Below are 10,231 nucleotides of genomic sequence, written 5' to 3'. Positions count from 1 at the left end.
ATGCCAAGCTTCTACATCTACCAGCTGGCTCTCCTAGTCACGTACTCACATCCATCCAGCCACATCTTTTTAGGAACACGCTGTCCTCAATGATGCAGTACTCTTAGTCCTAACCATATATTCTAAGAACTTATTTGTTTTAGCAAACTGCCACTGTACTTGCTGCACATATAACCTGCCGGCACATCGTTATAGTTATGCACGCTCGTTAGGGAAATATCTTGGCTTGCACGTCACAGACTCATCACAATGTATATATATATATCTTATATCATCGTGCAAGTGCACCATCACCTATCTATCTTCCAATCGTTACACCTAACCACAGCTGGCTGGAGTTCGACACTCACCGGAACGAAGCCAAGTGCTTAGCACATACGTATAGGAAGCGTATTCATTGGTTGCTAGCTAGCATGCACTATGTACCGGCTCTAATAACAACGGCTGCTGCTGCTCAACAACTTGCCCTGTTTGGTTCGCTACTGTTAATAGTTAGCTGGTTAATGGTTTATGACTAACATTAGTTATGCATTAATTGGCTAGCTAATTATTAGCTTGGTGTTATTCAGATCAAGATTGTGGATGCACCGGTATTTTTCAGTATAATACTCTTCCTCTTTTATGTGCTATTAGCAATCCATTAGCTGGGTTGGAGCAGTCAGTGCCATAGTTATTAGCTAAGGGGTTGTTTGGCACAGGTCTAAAGTGCTTTGGCTCCTCCTCCGAGTGCACTATAGTGACCACTGTAGTAAGGAGTTCTTTTCTCTATCTTCTCCAAAACAACAAGGGCCTAGGAGGAGCCAGGATTTGTCGCTCATCCAACTCCAGCTTCCCTGGTTAATGTAGCGTAGAGTCGGAGGCAGGGGAGCCCTGCTAAAGACGCATGTTGCAATCGTTTTTTATCTGGATATTGTTTTCACTCATATGTTGCAATAGTATGTTCCAAATATTTTCAGTTGTTTTAGTTTTATGTTGCAATTGTTTTATCTGGATGTTGCATATGTTTCACACATATGTTGCAAGCGTATGTCCCAAAATGTTTCAAATGTATGTTGCATTGAGTGTTTCAAGTTGCAAGTGCAGACTGCTGGCGTTGGCTTCCATGAGGGCGGGCAGGGCCAAGCCGCGGCCACCGACGCGTGGAGGAGGCGTAGGCCGCCACCGGCGGTGTGGGGTGGAGGCACAGGCCGCGCGGTGTTGCTGTGGAAGAGACGGGGTGTAACACCCCAAAATCATTTACTAAAACATGTCATGAGCATCATGTTTATGTGTTAATGCATGTGATAGAATGTGTATATAAATTTCTTGTAACTTAAAATGACTAATAAAAATGTTAAACGAAAGTTGATTCACTAGTTCATGTATATTGAGTAGGGTTTAAAACTAATTTTTATTAAGCAAAAATGCTATAGAACATGTGTGTGATACTTAAATAAAGCTTGAAGTACAAACTTTGTAGATGACAGTGAAATATTTACTGTCAAAAAATGATATTACTAGCTAATATTTCTACTAGCCTAGAAATTACAAATTGAAATCAAGCTCAGCTCAAAAACTTAGAAAATTTCCAAGTCTGTCAACATCTAGACATTACTATGTTTAGCAAATTATTTTGAGAGATTGGGTTAAGGGGTGGTGTAGTGTTATGGCTCGATTTGGTAGTCTCATATGCCATCTTAAGCATGGTGAAGATGGTTTGGCTCCTGAAGCAACTGTTTAGTTGTTTTGGACGGTTTAAAATTCGTGCACGACTCGTCTCGGGCTGGTTGGCCGCGTGGGCGCGGTCACCACGCTCGGGCGCTCGGCGTCGCCGCGTTGGTCGCGCGTGCGCGCGCTACCGCGCCCGGCCGGACGTGGCTACCTCTGGCCTGGCTATGGCTCGGCTGCCGCTGGCCCGTCGCGCAGAGCTGTTGCCGTCCCGCGCCACGACGAAGCCACTGCCGGCGCTATCACCTCACTGTCGTGTCCGCACACTGCTGCCGCGCTGCCGATCCGCCTCGCACCGCGACGCTGCCGCTGCCGTCGCATCGTCGTCGCGTCCGTGCCTGTCCGTTGTACCCTCTGCGTCGCTGCCGGCCTAGTTCGAGGCCGCCACTGTTGCGCGCACGTGGCCATCATGTCCGGTATTTGCGCCTAGACAACACGATATTTGCGACTTGCACTTTTTGCTCTAGCTTGATGCTTTGCTGATTCCTTGAGGCTTCTTCACTGCATAAGGATTCATTGGACATGTTTTCCATAGACTCGAGCTCATATGCATCATCGTATTTGGATTTTTCGTATAACTCAACAAGTCTAGTCCAAATGAGATGAGCACTCTCCGGAAGTGGTTGTTCATTGAAAATAACCTCATCTAGAACCTCTGCACTCAATGTACTCAATATGACATTAATTGCTTGAACATTGAGTTGCACACATATCTCTTTCTTTTTTGAAATATTTTTGTAGTTGCTCCAATCAACTACCGGAAGAGGTATACTTGCATCCATAATATGCTCAACAAAAGGACTAATAGCCCTAAAACATTGAGTACATGAATTGACCAAGCTTAAAAGTTTGAACCATCATTTTGGAGAAGCACCGGCTCTGACTCATTAGGCGTCGACATCCTTTTCTCACGGCGGTGAAGCTTTTAGTGAGTCCTGACTCCGATACCAATTGAAAGAATCGAGGATGCCGCCTAGAGGGGGGTGAATAGGTGTTTCTAAAAATTATTGGAAACTCCTAATCAGAGAAATAAACCCCTCACGAGTCAGCTAACAGAGTAAACAAGGTATGTGTAAGGTATCTAGGATCTAAAACTTTGCACCATAAAGGTTAGAAATGAGATTGAATAAAAACAACATAGACCACAAATACCGAACGTGTCCGGTATCAATACCGGATGCGTCTGGTATACACAGGTTCTTCCCGATCAGCTCTCAACTTGATCCTTTTTAATTTCTCCTTTCACACCAAGCTGCTGGCACTTAGTAGTAACCTGTTCACAAGCTCAAGCAACACAAGTGGATCACAAATACTCAATGAAAAGAGAGATCGAGACACACGATGTGTTTTATCGAAGTTTGGCCTCCATCGAGATCTACTCTCCGTTGAGGGGGCTACGAGCGACCCAGCAAAGGTCAGCTCTAGAGGACCACGAAGGCCACTCTAGTCGAAGTCTTTTCCAACTTCTTTTTCCTCCTTCCACTAGTTTGATTTCTTCCCTTGCGGCGGTAGAATCTAACCGTTACAAACTTTTTGAGGCACACCACAATGTCTTGGGTGCTCTCCAGCGACGCCTAGCCATCTAGGACCGAAGAGTCCAAGAGTAACAAATGCAAATCACGAGATCAACAATATTCACAAGTGCTCAAGGGTGGCTTACACTCAAATTTGAATCTCTCTTAACCCACAAGATGAATTTTGTAAGATTGAATCAATCACTCACTAAGAGAGGGTTGGAGAGTGTTCTCAAGGCTCAAAAATGTGTGAGAGAGTCAGCAAAATCAGTAGCCTCCAAAGATGAAGGCTAAGGAGTATTTATAGCTTCTTTGAAAAACTAGTCGTTATGTGACCATTGGGCAATACCGGACACGTCCGGTATCAAGGCCATACAGCCCTAACGGTCACTTTGTCAGTGACGCGCGAGACGTCGAAACTCCCGACGAGCAAAGCCGAGACAACAAAGGAATTGTTGTGACTAGGCAATATTGCCAGACCAGCAGAAAACAAGTTAGCTCTTTTGTCTCTCAAACACTCAGATCTCACATGGGTTGGCTTAAGCACTTATAAATGATTATCTATCAACATGATGCATCCCTCTTGATAGTACGGCATACCTATTAACTCAAGATCAAATGAAAATGGGGTTTGAAGCGTTTGAGTTGAATTTCCTTGAACAGAAATGCCATAGCCTTCAATCTTCATCAAGTGAGGGTGTTAACATGTTGATTTTGATTTTATCCTTGAGCATTGCCATCTTGAGCATTTGACTTGATTCTATTCAATATATGAGAGTTGGCTTCAAAGATATCAAGTCATCCCTTTATAAAGTCATCTAGGATTTGATTCTTCACTTCAATATGACCAACATGATTTGATTGGTGCCTTGACTAAATGTAAGTACTTCTTTTTTCACCCTAACTAAGTTCCTTGGTCGCCAAGCCATCGCTTGTCCTTCACCCTTGCTTAGTACCTCGAAGCCTTTTCTTGCTATCTTCATCATCTCAAGACATCTAATCACACTTGGTGTCGAATCATTCATTAAGTTCATTTGTATACTTGTCTTTCATATAGCAAGTTTAAGACCATTTCATATGCAATCCTTCTTGTCTCATTAATTATTTTTTAACATACCTGTTTCATATGAGTTATCGAAATCCCACAATGAATAAGCCATACATGAATTACATTTGCATTGTCATCTTGTGTTTGAACTAGATTGTTTCCAACAATACATCATTTTGGCTTTCATTAAATATATGTGAGATAACATATTTCCTGTCCACACTTAGCAAACGGGTTAGACATTTAATCATGTTTTCATTCAATCATCCAAAATCCACTAAAAGGCTAGATGCACTTTCAAGCCGGCGGTTCGGATGCGAGCACGTGAAACGGAGCTGGCGTGGGCGCGCGCGCGAATCTGAGCGAACGGGGCGGAGCAGCCGCGGGCGGCCGGACAGACGCAGGCATCCGGACATCCAGGCGCTAGTGCTGTCGATCTTCGTCCTGTTCGCTTGAACTTATCAGCCCTGCTTATCAGCCATAATACAGTACTTTTCTCTCACAACAAAATAACATTAGAGCAACTCCAATAGTTTCCCATCCCTCCTCCCCATCCTTTATTTTTTGGCAAATTGAGAAAAAACAACCTCCAACAGTTTCCCATCCCTCCTCCCCATCTTTGGCAAGTTCGGAAAAACGCCTCCCCAGCGCGCATATATGCGCGCGGGATACGACTTCGCATCCGGGGCTCTTCGTTTCTTAGCGGGGCTCTTCGTTCGCTTAGCGGGGCTCTTCGTTTTGTTAACGGGTTTTTTTATTTTACCAAGTCAAAAATGCCAAACTCTTGGAGATGGATTGTTTTTTTACTTGGCATATAATTTTAAGAATTGGCAAATCACAAGATTTGATTTGCCAAGTAAAATTTGACAAACTCTTGGAGATGCTCACTTATCAGCCGCAGAAATCCTAAACCATCAGCCGAACTACATCGTTATTATTGGTGATACCTCTTGATGTGATAATTGGTGCACGTTTGTGGGGGGTCCCGTTGCAGCTGCACAGTCGTCGTACTCGTACCATCTGGATTGGCGATCCCAGCAACAGTGTCACCTTAGTCCTTACCCGACAAAGACCGGCCGTACAATACAAGAATTCGACCAAGTTTTTTTGATGGGAGTGAGAAGCAGCACTTGTAATAAGTGTTGGTTTTGGAGAGCTGAAATTGGGCGTCGTGATGGATGGACATCAGGACATGGACCTAGCTAGCTAATAACGGCCGGCCTGCACTACGGTGGCAGTGTGCTTAAAAGAAGCAGAAGGCTTTAGGGAGTTGCTGGCCTTGAGTCCCGCTTCGATCGATCGACAAGGGGAAAAGGGGGACAACCGATAGAACACGACGCGATCGACTTGTCGCCAACGCCAAGATGTGTGTGAAGATAGCCTAGAGCATCGTGCAATCATCAGCCGCGCCTGCGCATTCTGAGTACGGCGCTGTGCCTGCTGTGCGCCGCGGAAGAACGCAATGATCGAGGGTTGGGTCGGTCACAATTAGTAGTTAGATTTGGTAATGGTGCAGGATTAGTTGTTTACTAAAATTAAGGGTTCCTGCAGGTCGCTCATGATTAGTGTGGCTAGCTGCCGGGACTACTAGTACTGAACTACATGATAGAGTAGTTCGTTCAAACTAAGGGGGGTTTTAATAGTATATTACATGTATATGTGCATTTTTTTTTTGTTTGAGAAGTACACGCCCATTTTCTGGACTTGAAAAACCTGGGGTCATCATCATCAGCGCTAATTTACAAGCCAATAATGTAAGGTCGCTGCAGCCTGCTGCCTGCAGGCCGCTGCGTTGAGGCAGCTTTGACTGTTGACGGCGGATGGGAGTATGCATGGGACATTCCATCGAATTGCCCACTTTTAGCTAGGCGTGCACCACCGTCGTTCATACTACGATACATCGATGGCCATGCAAATTTCAGCCTCAATTAAAGATTAGTTTAACAGTAACACCAAGTTTATTTTAATTATATAAGTAATTTAGTGTACACCATTCGAAGCTACTCATTATGTCAACTTCGATGAACAAGTTCATATAAATTTACACAACATGTCAATATCTATAAATTGTTTGGATAAAAAAAATCCACATCATGAATATATTAACATATTTTTTAATAAACTCTACTAAAATTAGAGAAGTTTGATTTATAGGTCAAAACTTAAATAACTTTTATTATGGAGCTAATGTGCACAAAAATATAAAATGCTCTTGTGATCGTCACCAAAATATATAGGAGTAGAGTGAAAATGAAAAAACACATGTGTTTTGCTTGGATTGGATGTGCACCGCAGGCTCCTCGTTGTTTGTCGTTTCTTATCAACAATTTCACGTTCCATCACGGGTTGATATCGATCGTGGAAGCGCATGGTACGTGCAAGAGGCCTGCAACCACACAAGGGATACCTCCTCTGTACTTCGTGCAATCCTGCTAACTCCTCAAATAAAAACGCCTGGGTGATCTAGTTAGCAATTGGCAAGAAAATGTAGCTGCCTTTTTCCTTCTTCTTTTTCACTCCTCTTCCTCTGACATATCTTCCAGTAAAAAGTTAATTTGAGATGGACACTATACTCATCTACTACGTGCACAGGGCGCATCTTCTATTCACTGCCCTTGGAGTTTTATTTACTTTATTTTTCTTATTTATTATTTATTTTGATTGAACACCAAGCAGGCATCATGCACAAGTTGACGTCCAGAAGCAAGCACATCCGACTCACGACACGTATATTAGTCGCCAGAATTAAAAAACGACCTGAATTTGTGTGACACTGTGTAGTGTAGTGCCCGGACTAGTGGCGGTGGTCCAGCGAATATCAGCGTCTTCGAATTGGACAGAGAGGACGACTCGATCGGTAATTTGGCTAAAAATTAATGTGTGCTAGAATTTAGGTAGGCCACGGAAAAGGTCCCTGTGGGGCCGAATCCACACCACTAGCTGCTGGCTTTAATCATATGTGGGTTACGTACGTTGTGTGGATCAAATCAAATACATAGCTCGAGGGCCTCGATCGGTAATATAGATTCTCAAAGATGGATTGCGACTTCACAGTTTGGCGCAAACAGGGCGCAAATAAGTGGCTCGATCATCTTTTGGTTAGCGAAAAGTCTTTGTTCGTGAACTGTGGTTGACATGCACGGCGCAATATAATGTTAACAATACGAGAAAACAAAAGCACTTATCCGTCCAAATTCGTGAGAATGACATGCATGTCGCCGACCGCCCGGGCGCGGGCGGGACTCCTCGCCTTTTGGTTTTGGCACATGCATCACGAACTCCATTTCGTTGCATACAATGCATGCTGCTGCGAATTTGCAACACACGGCAGGTTGCACGCACGTCCCTGCGTGCATGATCCAGCCATCCACCCTTCACCACCAGGTCGAATACGGTACGCGTTGCCACGTGGGGCGAAAGCGAGGCACATTTGGCATATCACACGGACAGCGCTTCAAGGGGAGGGATCACAATCGTGGCCAGGGATGGGCCGCTGTGTCCAACTCCAACCAATAATGAACGATAATCAGGCGGAACCCACATCACATGGACTACACAAATACACAATACTCCTATACCCGTGCAGCAGATTCCCTGGCTCGCCGTGGCCGTGGCCGTGGGGCCGCCGCGCCCGGGCGCCATGCGCCACATGCAGTATGCACATGCGCAAGAGGCAAGACAGCGACACGCCACATGCACAACACAAGTGGAGTACGTAAAAAAAATGCGACTGTTACTGACTGTTAATAAAGCCACGGGTGGATAAATGAAGGGTCCTCGTCTGTGATTGAAAAGGGAGAGAGGGTCCTCGTCTGGGTTTTGATTGACTGACCACGGTGAGTGGTGATGGCTGATACTGACAAGCAGCTAGCTGCGAGCTGAAACATTTTTTGAAACTGAGAAACTGAGGATTTTTTTAAAAAAAAACATAGTATATAAAATAAACTGGATTGAGCTGAAATATTCAGTCTCCATTGCCAATTTTTGCATCTCTTATTTAGTTCACTCAATTCATTACTGCATAATAAGTGTTCAGGTTGTATTGTACATAGAGACTTGTCCTAAACAGAACGCCAGAACCCAATAGCAGCTATGTAGGTCCCGTTTGGAAGATAGAAACGTTTCAGATTCTCATGTGAATCACCATAATCGCTGCCAAACACCCAAATAGGTGACAAAAAAACGTTTCAAATTCTTAGAGAAACGTTTCTCATTTTTGTACTAGGAAGGAGAATCACCCAAATTGATGTTTCACGATGATTCCAGTTCATTTTAAGGAGAATCTAGATCAATAGCCAAACGTTTCACCAGAATCTGGATCTGCAACGTTTCTAGAAGAATCTGGATCCCCACTAGACGGGCCCGTATACAAAAATTAAGATTCATCATACCGACATCATATATCGATACGTACAGCAAGGAAAATGTAGGCAACTGGATCGAATCGTTGATGAAAGAGACTTTCGTGAAGGAAATGTGAGCGAAAGTGTTTTAGCGTCTGCGGACTGCGGTTTAGGCAGCTGAACCTAATCGTGCAATTAGATAAAAGTAGTTTTGGAAACTTAGTTCCTGGCTGAGGCTTGTCGGCGTGGGTTTATATGCTTAGGGCCTATTTTTCATATAATTTTTTGAGCCGTCTCTCTGCAGAAACATGAGAATCCATATTAAACGAAAAGTTTATGGAGAGCAAGCGGAGGATCTGTACCAAACGATTCAGGGTCAGATTTGCGTTTTGCGGCGAGAAACGATTTAGATTCTCAACAGAATCACTAGGACAATCCTGTCAAACTCCACAAAGAGGAACGATTCAAGAAGAATCACTTAGAATATATTCTTATTTTTATACTAGTATAAAAAAGGGCACAAAAAACAAACAAGTCTTTTTTACTAGTACATCAAACAATGCAAACATCCCAAAATCTGGTTTCTCTTGATTCCGGTTCTAGTTTCAAGAATCTAACGAGCTATCAAGCGGTTCCACCAAGTGATTTTGATTCAACAGAGAAACATTTGTAGAGAATATGGATATGAAACATTTCTAGGAGAATCTGGATTCTTACCAAACATTATCTTCATTAAAAATGACTGTTGGATTCTGCTAGAGATTAGGAGAAACTTTTCTCTGGATAATCAAACCCGTTTCACTCAAAATGTTTCTTCATGAAAACTGAATCATGTGAAATGGAGTGAAACAATACTAGTTTTCCGCTTCACACCTCCCAATATGTATGGATTGAAAGGGATTCCTATGTTTCCAAATAAGCCCTAAGTTTGGAATGAAGCGAGTACATAGCTTTTCTGGATACATTTGTTTATTGATGTGTCTAGACATAATTTATATATAAGTACATAGAAAAGCTATGTATATAGAAAAGCCAAATAATTTGGAGCGAGGGATAGCTTTTGCTATGCACCTAGTTTTGCGCTATGTCTAGATACATAGTAAGTCAAAACGATTTATAACTTGAAATGGATGGAGTATTTAGTAGAGGGCCTATCTAACAATTGATAAACAGAGCTAAACAATATTATAGCACGGTAAAGCTCTAGTTGTTTCAAATAGCCTAACTTACTGTCCATTTTGAACTATTCAACCATCTAGTTATAAAAAACTACTGGTTGGCTCCTAGTAACTATTGCAGGCTGTAGCTTATAAAAAAAATAACTAATCTAAATGGGCTTAAACTGTACTTGACACAAACAGTTGTCCTATGCCTCAAACCATTTAAACCTTCCTCAACATAAAGTCTACCACCAAAACCTTTCTCAATACTCTCTCCGTTCTAAATTATAAGTCGTTCAACTTCTTTAAATATATAATTTTTGCTATGTATCTAGATATACATCGTGTCTAAATACAAAATTAAAGATATATATGTCTAGTTTTAAAATAGTTGTACTAGCCTGGTAAAAAATGTCACAACTAAATTACCACCTAATATAACCATAAATATAAATTGCC

Source organism: Miscanthus floridulus, chromosome 5 (assembly GCF_019320115.1).
Source record: "Miscanthus floridulus cultivar M001 chromosome 5, ASM1932011v1, whole genome shotgun sequence".
In the NCBI taxonomy this organism is placed as follows: domain Eukaryota; kingdom Viridiplantae; phylum Streptophyta; class Magnoliopsida; order Poales; family Poaceae; genus Miscanthus; species Miscanthus floridulus.
This window is presented reverse-complemented; position numbering follows the sequence as displayed.